Raw genomic sequence first — 10,824 nt, forward strand, 5'->3', positions numbered from 1 at the left:
GCCGTTTGCTGCTTATATTTTGCAGTTTGCAGTTAAGAGTTTGCAATTCGTAGTTTGCATTTGCAGTTGTCAGTCTGCAGTTTGCAGTTATTAGTTTGTAGTTTATGGTTTGTGGTTTGCGGTTTGCAGTTTACAGTTAGCATTTTGAAGTTTGCAGTTCGTATTTCTCATTTCCTAATTTTGAGTTCTACGTTCGTAGTTCGCATATCGCATTTTGTGGTATAATATATGTGGTATGCGATATGCATTTTGCGGATTGCAGATTGCGGTTTGCAGTTCGCCGTTTGCTGTTCGCAGTTCGTAGGTTTGCATTTCGCAGTTTGCATTCCGCAGTTTGCAGTTCGCAGTTTGCAGTTCGTAATTTGCAGTTCGCAGTTAGTTGTTTGCTTTTTGAATTTAAAAGTTTCATTTTGCATTTCGCCATTTTTATATTTGCGGTACGCAGTACGTATATAGGCATTTCGCAGTTTGCTGTTCGAATTTTATAGGTTTGCATTTCGTAGTTTGCATTTCGCAGTTTGCACTTCGCAGTTCGTAGTTCGCATTTTGCAGTTTGCAGTTAAAAATCAGCAGTTTTAAGTTCGCAGTTTGCAGTTGGCTGTTCGGAGTCAGCTATTCGCAGTTTGTATGTTTCGCATTTCAAAGTTTGCAGTTCGCAGTAGCAGTTTGCAGTTCGCATTTTGCAGTTCCAGATTTCAGTTCGCGCTTGGTGGTTGGCGTGTTTTAGTTGTAGTTTTCATTTTGATATTTGCAGTTCGCAATTTGCATTTCGCAGTATGTAGTTTGCATTTCTCATTTCGCAGTTCGCAGTTCGCAGTTCGTGGTTTGCAGTTTTTAGTTTGCAGTTCTCAGTTCTAAGTTTGCAGTTTTCATTTTGCAATTTGTAGTTCGCAGTTTGCATTTTGCTGTTTGCAGTGCGCAGTTTACAGTTTCTTGTTCGCAGTTCGTAGGTTGACATTTCAAACTTTGCAGTTGGTAGTTAGCAGTTTGCAGTTTGCAATTCGCATTTCACAGTTCGCAGGTTTCAGTTCACGGTTTACAGTTCTAAGTTCGCTCTTTGCGGTTCGCAATTCGCATTTCGCAGTTCGCAGTTTGCAGTTCGCGGTTTGAAGTTTGCAGTTTGCAGTTCTCAGTTCTAAGTTTGCAGTTCGCAGTTATCAGTCGCGGTTTGCAATTCGTATTTTGCAGTTCGCAGTTAGCAGATCGCGGTTTGAGTTCTTAGTTTGCACTTTGCAGTTTGCAGTTTGCAGTCTGCATATGGCAGTTTGCAGTTTGCAGTCTGCATATGGCAGTTTGCAGTCCACAGTTTGTTGTTTGCAGTCCGCAGTTTGCAGTTTTCCGTTTTAATGTTTGCGGTTCGCAGTTCGTAGGTTTATATTTCGCATTTTTCAGTTAGCAGTTTGCAGTTCGCATTTTGCGGTTCGCATTTCTCAGTTTGCAGTTTGCAGTTCGCAGTTTTCAGTCCGCAGTTCTCAGTTTTTAGTTTGCAATTCGCATTTGCAGCTCGCAGTTCGCAGATCGCGGTTTGCAGTATTCATTTTGCAATTTGCAGTTCGCAGTTAGCAGTTTGCCGTTTGCAGTTTGCAATTCGCATTTCGCTGTTTGATGTTCGCAAATCTTATATTGTAGTTTGCAGTTTGCAGTTCGCAGATTAGGTTAACATTTCAAACTTTGCAGTTGGTAGTTAGCAGTTTGCAGTTCGCAGTTTAGGTTGACATTTCAAACTTTGCAGTTGGTAGTTAACAGTTTGCAGTTTGCAATTCGCATTTCACAGTTCGCAGGTCGCAGTTCGCGGTTTACAATTCAAAGTAAGCACTTTGCAGTTTGCAGTTTGGAGTTTGCAGTTTGCATTTTGCAGTTCGCAGGTTAGGTTGACATTTCAAATTTTGCAGTCGGTAGTTAGCAGTTTGCAGTTCGCAGTTTAGGTTGACATTTCAAACTTTGCAGTTGGTAGTTAACAGTTTGCAGTTTGCAATTCGCATTTCACAGTTCGCAGGTCGCAGTTCGCGGTTTACAATTCTAAGTAAGCACTTTGCAGTTTGCAGTTTGGAGTTTGCAGTTTGCAGTTCGCAGTTTGCAGTTCGCAGTTTGAAGTTCTCAGTTCCAAGTTTGCAGTTCGCAGTTATCAGTCGCGGTTTGCAATTCGCATGTTTGAGGTTCGCAGTTATAGGTTTGCATTTCGCAGTATGCTGTTTGCAGTTTAAAGGTTTGCATTTCGCAGTTTGCATTTCGCAGATTGCAGTTTGTACTTAACAGTTCGCAGTTGCAAAGCTTAGTTCTTAGTTTGCTGTTCCCAGTTTGCAGTACGCAATTTTTCTAATTTGCAGTCCCCTGTTCGCAGTTTCTACTTCACAGTTCGCAATTCGCAAATCTTTGTTTGAGGTTTGTGGTTTGCGGTTCGCTGTTTGCAGTTCCCAGTTTGAAGTACGCAATTGGCAGTTCGCAGTATGCAGTTCGCAATTCCCATTTCGTATTTCGCATTTTGAAAATTCGCAGTTGTCAGTTCGCATTTTGCAGTTCGCAGTTCCCAGTTCGCAATTCGCATTTAGCAGTTGGCAGTTTGCATTATTCATTTTGCAAATTCAGTTCGCAGTTTGCAGTTTGCAGTGCGCATTTCACAGTTTCTTGTTCGCTGTTGGTAGGATGATATTACGCAGTTTTCTGTTGGTAAATAGCAGTTTGCAGTCATCAAAACGCATTTCAAAGTTCTTGTTTTGCAGTTCGTAGTTTGTAGTTCATAGTTCTAAGTTTGCAGTATTCATTTTGCAATTTTCAGCTCGCATTTTGCAATTTGCTGTTTGCAGTGTGCAGTTCACAGTTTCTTGTTCGCAGTTCGTAGGTTGACAATTCAAACTTTGCAGTTAGTAGTTAGCATTTTGCAGTTTGCAATTCGGATTTCGCAGTTCGAGGGTAGCAGTTCGCTGTTTGCAGTTCTAAGTTCGCACTTTGCAATTTGCAATTTGCTGTTTGCAGTTTGCAGTTCGCTTATTGGTGTCTGCCATTTTTATATTTGCGGTTCGCATTTGTAGTTTTGATTTCGCAGTTTGTTGTACGCAGTTCTGAGGTTCGCAATTGGCTGTTTACATTTCGTAGATTGCAGTTTGTAGTTTGGAGTATTCATTTTGCAATTTGCAGTTCACAGTTTGCAATTTGCAGTTTGCAGTGCGCAGTTCACAGTTTTCTGTTGGCAGTTCGTAGGTTGACATTTCGCGGTTTGCAGTTGGTAGTTAGCAGATTGCAGGTATCAATTCGCATTTTGCAGTTCGCAGTTTGCAGTTCGTAATTTGCAGTTCGCAGTTAGTTGTTTGCATTTTAATTTCAAAGTTTCATTTTGCAGCTTGCAGTTCGCCATTTTCATATTTGCGGTACGCAGTTCGTATGTGTGCAGTTCACAGTTCTAAGTTTCATTTCACAGCTATCAGTTCTTGGTTTACAATTCGCATTTTGCAGTCCGCAGTTCGCAGATCGGGGTTTGCAGTTCTAAGTTCGCACTTTGCAGTTTGCAGTTTGCAGATTGCAGTTTGCAGTCCGCAGTTTGTAGTTTGCTGTTTTTATGTTTGTGGTTCGCTGTTCGTAGTTTTTCATTTCGCAATTTGCAGGTCGCAGTTCGCCGTTCATAGTCTGCAGTTCATAGTTTGCAGTCCGCAGTTTGCAGTTTCCCGTTTTTATGTTTGCGGTTCGCAGTTCGTAGGTTTGCATTTCGCACTATGCAGTTCGCAGTTTGTGGTTCGCATTTCGCAGTTTGCAGTTTGCAGTTCGCATTTTGCAGTTCGGATTTTGCAGTTCGCCATTTTTGTTTGTGTTTCGCAGTTTGTAATTTGCAGTTCTCAGTTTTAATCGAAGTTTGAATTTCGCAGTTCGCAAATCGCAAATGCCGTTTGCGGATTCTGGTTTTCGGTTTGCGGTTTTTGGTTTGTGGTTTGCGGATTGCCGTTTGCAGTTCGTAGTTTTTCAGTTCGCAGTTTGCAGTTCGCAGTTCGCAAATACGTATTTGGCGGTTTTGTGGTTTGCAATTTGCAGTTTAACAGTTTGCGGTTTGCAGCTCGTAGTTCGCTGTCCGCAGTTCGCAGTTTGCACTTTGCAGTTTGCAGCTCGCAGTTTGCAGTTCAAATTTACAGTTATCAGTTTGTAGTTCGCAGGTTTCAGTTCGCAGTTTGCAGTGTACAGTTCGGAGTTTACTGTTCGCAGTTAGTAGGTGTGCAATTCGCAGTTTGCCGTTCGCAGATTGCAGTTGCAGTTTGAAGTTTGCAGTTAGGAGTTTACAGTTTGCAGTTTGCAGTTAAGAGTTTGCAATTCGTAGTTTCCATTTCCAGTTGTCAGTCTGCAGTTTGCAGTTATTAGTTTGTAGTTTGTGGTTTGCGGTTTGCGGTTTGCAGTTCGCATTTTGAAGTTTGCAGTTCGTATTTCGCATTTCCTAATTTTGAGTTCTATGTTCGCAGTTCGCATATCGAATTTTGCGGTATAATATATGTGGTATGCGATATGCATTTTGCGGTTTGCAGATTGCGGTTTGCAGTTTGCAGTTGGCGGTTTGCAGCTCGATGTACGCAGTTTGCAATTAGCAGATCGCTGTTTCGAGTTCGCCGTTTGCTGTTTGCGGTTTGCAGTTTACGGATTGCGGTTTGCAGTTGGCATTTGGCAAGTTGCAGTTTGCAGGAGGCAGTTTGCAGTTCGCTGTTTGCATTTCGCAGTTTGCAGTTTGCAAATTGCCTATTGCGTTTTCCATTTTGCGGTTTGCAGTTTGCAGTATTATTCTGCAATTTGCCAATCGTAATTTGAAGTTCACAATTTGCAGTTTTCAGTACGTATTTCGATGTCGACAATGCCGTTTGCTGCTTACAGTTTGTAGTTTGCAGTTAAGAGTTTGCAATTCGTAGTTTGCATTTGCAGTTGTCAGTCTGCAGTTTGCAGTTATTAGTTTGTAGTTTATGGTTTGTGGTTTGCGGTTTGCGGTTTACAGTTCGCATTTTGAAGTTTGCAGTTCGTATTTCGCATTTCCTAATTTTGAGTTCTATTTTCGCAGTTCGCATATCGCATTTTGCGGTATAATATATGTGGTATGCGATATGCATTTTGCGGTTCGCAGATTGCGGTTTGCAGTTTGCAGTTGGCGGTTTGCAGCTCGATGTACGCAGTTTGCAATTAGCTGATCGCTGTTTCAAGTTCGCCGTTTGCTTTTTGCGGTTTGCAGTTTACGGATTGCGGTTTGCAGTTGGCATTTGGCAAGTTGCAGTTTGCAGGAGGCAGTTTGCAGTTCGCTGTTTGCATTTCGCAGTTTGCAGTTTGCAAATTGCCTATTGCGTTTTCCATTTTGCGGTTTGCAGTTTGCAGTATTATTCTGCAATTTGCCAATCGTAATTTGAAGTTCACAATTTGCAGTTTTCAGTACGCTTTTCGATGTCGACAGTGCCGTTTGCTGTTTACAGTTTGCAGTTTGCAGTTAAGAGTTTGCAATTCGTAGTTTGCATTTGCAGTTGTCAGTCTGCAGTTTGCAGTTATTAGTTTGTAGTTTATGGTTTGTGGTTTGCTGTTTGCGGTTTACAGTTCGCATTTTGAAGTTTGCAGTTCGTATTTCGCATTTCCTAATTTTGAGTTCTAGGTTCGCAGTTCGCATATCGCATTTTGCGGTATAATATATGTGGTATCCGATATGCATTTTGCGGTTTGCAGATTGCGGTTTGCAGTTTTGCAGTTGGCGGTTTGAAGCTCGATGTACGCAGTTTGCAATTAGCAGATCGCTGTTTCAAGTTCGCCGTTTGCTGTTTGCGGTTTGCAGTTTACAATTGCGGTTTGCAGTTGGCATTTGGCAAGTTGCAGTTTGCAGTTCGCTGGTTGCATTTCGCAGTTTGCAGTTTGCAAATTGCCTATAGCGGTTTCCATTTTGCGGTTTGCAGTTTGCAGTATTATTCTGCAATTTGCCAATCGTAATTTGAAGTTCACAATTTGCAGTTTTCAGTACGCTTTACGATGTCGACAATTGCCGTTTGCTGCTTATATTTTGCAGTTTGCAGTTAAGAGTTTGCAATTCGTAGTTTGCATTTGCAGTTGTCAGTCTGCAGGTTGCAGTTATTAGTTTGTAGTTTATGGTTTGTGGTTTGCGGTTTGCAGTTTACAGTTAGCATTTTGAAGTTTGCAGTTCGTATTTCTCATTTCCTAATTTTGAGTTCTACGTTCGTAGTTCGCATATCGCATTTTGTGGTATAATATATGTGGTATGCGATATGCATTTTGCGGATTGCAGAATGCGGTTTGCAGTTCGCCGTTGGCTGTTCGCAGTTCGTAGGTTTGCATTTCGCAGTTTGCATTCCGTAGTTTGCAGTTCGCAGTTTGCAGTTCGTAATTTGCAATTCGCAGTTAGTTGTTTGCTTTTTGAATTTAAAAGTTTCATTTTGCATTTCGCCATTTTTATATTTGCGGTACGCAGTACGTATGTAGGCATTTCGCAGTTTGCTGTTCGAATTTCATAGGTTTGCATTTCGTAGTTTGCATTTCGCAGTTTGCACTTCGCATTTCGTAGTTCGCATTTTGCAGTTTGCAGTTAAAAATCAGCAGTTGTAAGTTCGCAGTTTGCAGTTGGCTGTTCGGAGTTTGCTATTCGCAGTTTGTATGTTTCGCATTTCAAAGTTTACAGTTCGCAGTAGCAGTTTGCAGTTCGCATTTTGCAGTTCCAGATTTCAGTTCGCGTTTGGTGGTTGGCGTGTTTTAGTTGTAGTTTTCATTTTGATATTTGCAGTTCGCAATTTGCATTTCGCAGTATGTGGTTTGCAGTTCTCATTTCGCAGTTCGCAGTTCGCAGTTCGTGGTTTGCAGTTTTTAGTTTGCAGTTCTCAGATCTAAGTTTGCAATTTTCATTTTGCAATTTGTAGTTCGCAGTTTGCATTTCGCAGTTTGCAGTTTGCAAATTGCCTATTGCGTTTTCCATTTTGCGGTTTGCAGTTTGCAGTATTATTCTGCAATTTGCCAATCGTAATTTGAAGTTCACAATTTGCAGTTTTCAGTACGCTTTTCGATGTCGACAGTGCCGTTTGCTGCTTACAGTTTGCAGTTTGCAGTTAAGAGTTTGGAATTCGTAGTTTGCATTTGCAGTTGTCAGTCTGCAGTTTGCAGTTATTAGTTTGTAGTTTATGGTTTGTGGTTTGCTGTTTGCGGTTTACAGTTCGCATTTTGAAGTTTGCAGTTCGTATTTCGCATTTCCTAATTTTGAGTTCTATGTTCGCAGTTCGCATATCGCATTTTGCGGTATAATATATGTGGTATGCGATATGCATTTTGCGGTTTGCAGATTGCGGTTTGCAGTTTGCAGTTGGCGGTTTGAAGCTCGATGTACGCAGTTTGCAATTAGCAGATTGCTGTTTCAAGTTCGCCGTTTGCTGTTTGCGGTTTGCAGTTTACAGATTGCGGTTTGCAGTTGGCATTTGGCAAGTTGCAGTTTGCAGTTCGCTGGTTGCATTTCGCAGTTTGCAGTTTGCAAATTGCCTATAGTGGTTTCCATTTTGCGGTTTGCAGTTTGCAGTATTATTCTGCAATTTGCCAATCGTAATTTGAAGTTCACAATTTGCAGTTTTCAGTACGCTTTACGATGTCGACAATTGCCGTTTGCTGCTTATATTTTGCAGTTTGCAGTTAAGAGTTTGCAATTCGTAGTTTGCATTTGCAGTTGTCAGTCTGCAGGTTGCAGTTATTAGTTTGTAGTTTATGGTTTGTGGTTTGCGGTTTGCAGTTTACAGTTAGCATTTTGAAGTTTGCAGTTCGTATTTCTCATTTCCTAATTTTGAGTTCTACGTTCGTAGTTCGCATATCGCATTTTGTGGTATAATATATGTGGTATGCGATATGCATTTTGCGGATTGCAGATTGCGGTTTGCAGTTCGCCGTTGGCTGTTCGCAGTTCGTAGGTTTGCATTTCGCAGTTTGCATTCCGTAGTTTTTCAGTTCGCAGTTTGCAGTTCGTAATTTGCATTTCGCAGTTAGTTGTATGCTTTTTGAATTTAATAGTTTCATTTTGCATTTCGCCATTTTTATATTTGCGGTACGCAGTACGTATGTAGGCATTTTGCAGTTTGCTGTTCGAATTTCATAGGTTTGCATTTCGTAGTTTGCATTTCGCAGTTTGCACTTGGCAGTTCGTAGTTCGCATTTTGCAGTTTGCAGTTAAAAATCAGCAGTTGTAAGTTCGCAGTTTGCAGTTGGCTGTTCGGAGTTTGCTATTCGCAGTTTGTATGTTTCGCATTTCAAAGTTTGCAGTTCGCAGTAGCAGTTTGCAGTTCGCATTTTGCAGTTCCAGATTTCAGTTCGCGCTTGGTGGTTGGCGTGTTTTAGTTGTTTTCATTTTGATATTTGCAGTTCGCAATTTGCATTTCGCAGTATGTAGTTTCCAGTTCTTATTTCGCAGTTCGCAGTTCGCAGTTCGTGGTTTGCAGTTTTTAGTTTGCAGTTCTCAGTTCTAAGTTTGCAGTTTTCATTTTGCAATTTGTAGTTCGCAGTTTGCATTTTGCTGTTTGCAGTGCGCAGTTTACAGTTTCTTGTTCGCAGTTCGTAGGTTGACATTTCAAACTTTGCAGTTGGTAGTTAGCAGTTTGCAGTTTGCAATTCGCATTTCACAGTTCGCAGGTTTCAGTTCACGGTTTACAGTTCTAAGTTCGCTCTTTGCGGTTCGCAATTCGCATTTCGCAGTTCGCAGTTTGCAGTTCGCGGTTTGAAGTTTGCAGTTTGCAGTTCTCAGTTCTAAGTTTGCAGTTCGCAGTTATCAGTCGCGGTTTGCAATTCGTATTTTGCAGTTCGCAGTTAGCAGATCGCGGTTTGCAGTTCTTAGTTTGCACTTTGCAGTTTGCAGTTTGCAGTCTGCATATGGCAGTTTGCAGTCCTAGTTTGTTGTTTGCAGTCCGCAGTTTGCAGTTTTCCGTTTTAATGTTTGCGGTTCGCAGTTCGTAGGTTTATATTTCGCATTTTGCAGTTAGCAGTTTGCAGTTCGCATTTTGCGGTTCGCATTTCTCAGTTTGCAGTTTGCAGTTCGCAGTTTTCAGTCCGCAGTTCTCAGTTTTTAGTTTGCAATTCGCATTTGCAGCTCGCAGTTCGCAGATCGCGGTTTGCAGTTTGCAATTCGCATTTCGCTGTTTGATGTTCGCAAATCTTATATTGTAGTTTGCAGTTTGCAGTTCGCAGATTAGGTTGACATTTCAAACATTGCAGTTGGTAGTTAACAGTTTGCAGTTTGCAATTCGCATTTCACAGTTCGCAGGTCGCAGTTCGCGGTTTACAATTCAAAGTAAGCACTTTGCAGTTCGCAGTTTGGAGTTTGCAGTTTGCATTTTGCAGTTCGCAGGTTAGGTTGACATTTCAAACTTTGCAGTCGGTAGTTAGCAGTTTGCAGTTCGCAGTTTAGGTTGACATTTCAATCTTTGCAGTTGGTAGTTAACAGTTTGCAGTTTGCAATTCGCATTTCACACTTCGCAGGTCGCAGTTCGCGGTTTACAATTCTAAGTAAGCACTTTGCAGTTTGCAGTTTGGAGTTTGCAGTTTGCAGTTCGCAGTTTGCAGTTCGCAGTTTGAAGTTCTCAGTTCCAAGTTTGCAGTTCGCAGTTATCAGTCGCGGTTTGCAATTCGCATGTTTGAGGTTCGCAGTTATAGGTTTGCATTTCGCAGTATGCTGTTTGCAGTTTAAAGGTTTGCATTTCGCAGTTTGCATTTCGCAGATTGCAGTTTGTACTTAACAGTTCGCAGTTGCAAAGCTTAGTTCTTAGTTTGCTGTTCCCAGTTTACAGTACGCAATTTTTCTATATGCAGTCCCCTGTTCACAGTTTCTACTTCACAGTTCGCAATTCGCAAATCTTTGTTTGAGGTTTGTGGTTTGCGGTTCGCTGTTTGCAGTTCCCAGTTTGAAGTACGCAATTGGCAGTTCGCAGTATGCAGTTCGTAATTCCCATTTCGTATTTCGCATTTTGAAAATTCGCAGTTGTCAGTTCGCATTTTGCAGTTCGCAGTTCCCAGTTCGCAATTCGCATTTCGCAGTTGGCAGTTTGCATTATTCATTTTGCAAATTCAGTTCGCAGTTTGCAGTTTGCAGTGCGCATTTCAAAGTTTCTTGTTCGCTGTTGGTAGGATGATATTACGCAGTTTTCGGTTGGTAAATAGCAGTTTGCAGTCATCAAAACGCATTTCAAAGTTCTTGTTTTGCAGTTCGTAGTTTGTAGTTCATAGTTCTAAGTTTGCAGTATTCATTTTGCAATTTGCAGCTCGCAGTTTGCAATTTGCTGTTTGCAGTGTGCAGTTCACTGTTTCTTGTTCGCAGTTCGTAGGTTGACAATTCAAACTTTGCAGTTAGTAGTTAGCATTTTGCAGTTTGCAATTCGGATTTCGCAGTTCGAGGGTAGCAGTTCGCTGTTTGCAGTTCTAAGTTCGCACTTTGCAATTTGCAATTTGCTGTTTGCAGTTTGCAGTTCGCTTATTGGTGTCTGCCATTTTTATATTTGCGGTTCGCATTTGTAGTTTTGATTTCGCAGTTTGTTGTACGCAGTTCTGAGGTTCGCAATTGGCTGTTTACATTTCGTAGATTGCAGTTTGTAGTTTGGAGTATTCATTTTGCAATTTGCAGATCACAGTTTGCAATGTGCAGTTAGCAGTGCGCAGTTCACAGTTTTCTGTTGGCAGTTCGTAGGTTGACATTTCGCGGTTTGCAGTTGGTAGTTAGCAGATTGCAGGTATCAATTCGCATTTTGCAGTTCGCAGTTTGCAGTTCGTAATTTGCAGTTCGCAGTTAGTTGTTTGCATTTTAATTTCAAAGTTTCATTTTGCAGCTTGCAGTTCGCCATTTTCATATTTGCGGTA

The sequence above is a fragment of the Bacillus rossius genome, chromosome 16, assembly GCF_032445375.1.
Source record: "Bacillus rossius redtenbacheri isolate Brsri chromosome 16, Brsri_v3, whole genome shotgun sequence".
Taxonomy (NCBI): Eukaryota; Metazoa; Arthropoda; class Insecta; order Phasmatodea; family Bacillidae; genus Bacillus; species Bacillus rossius.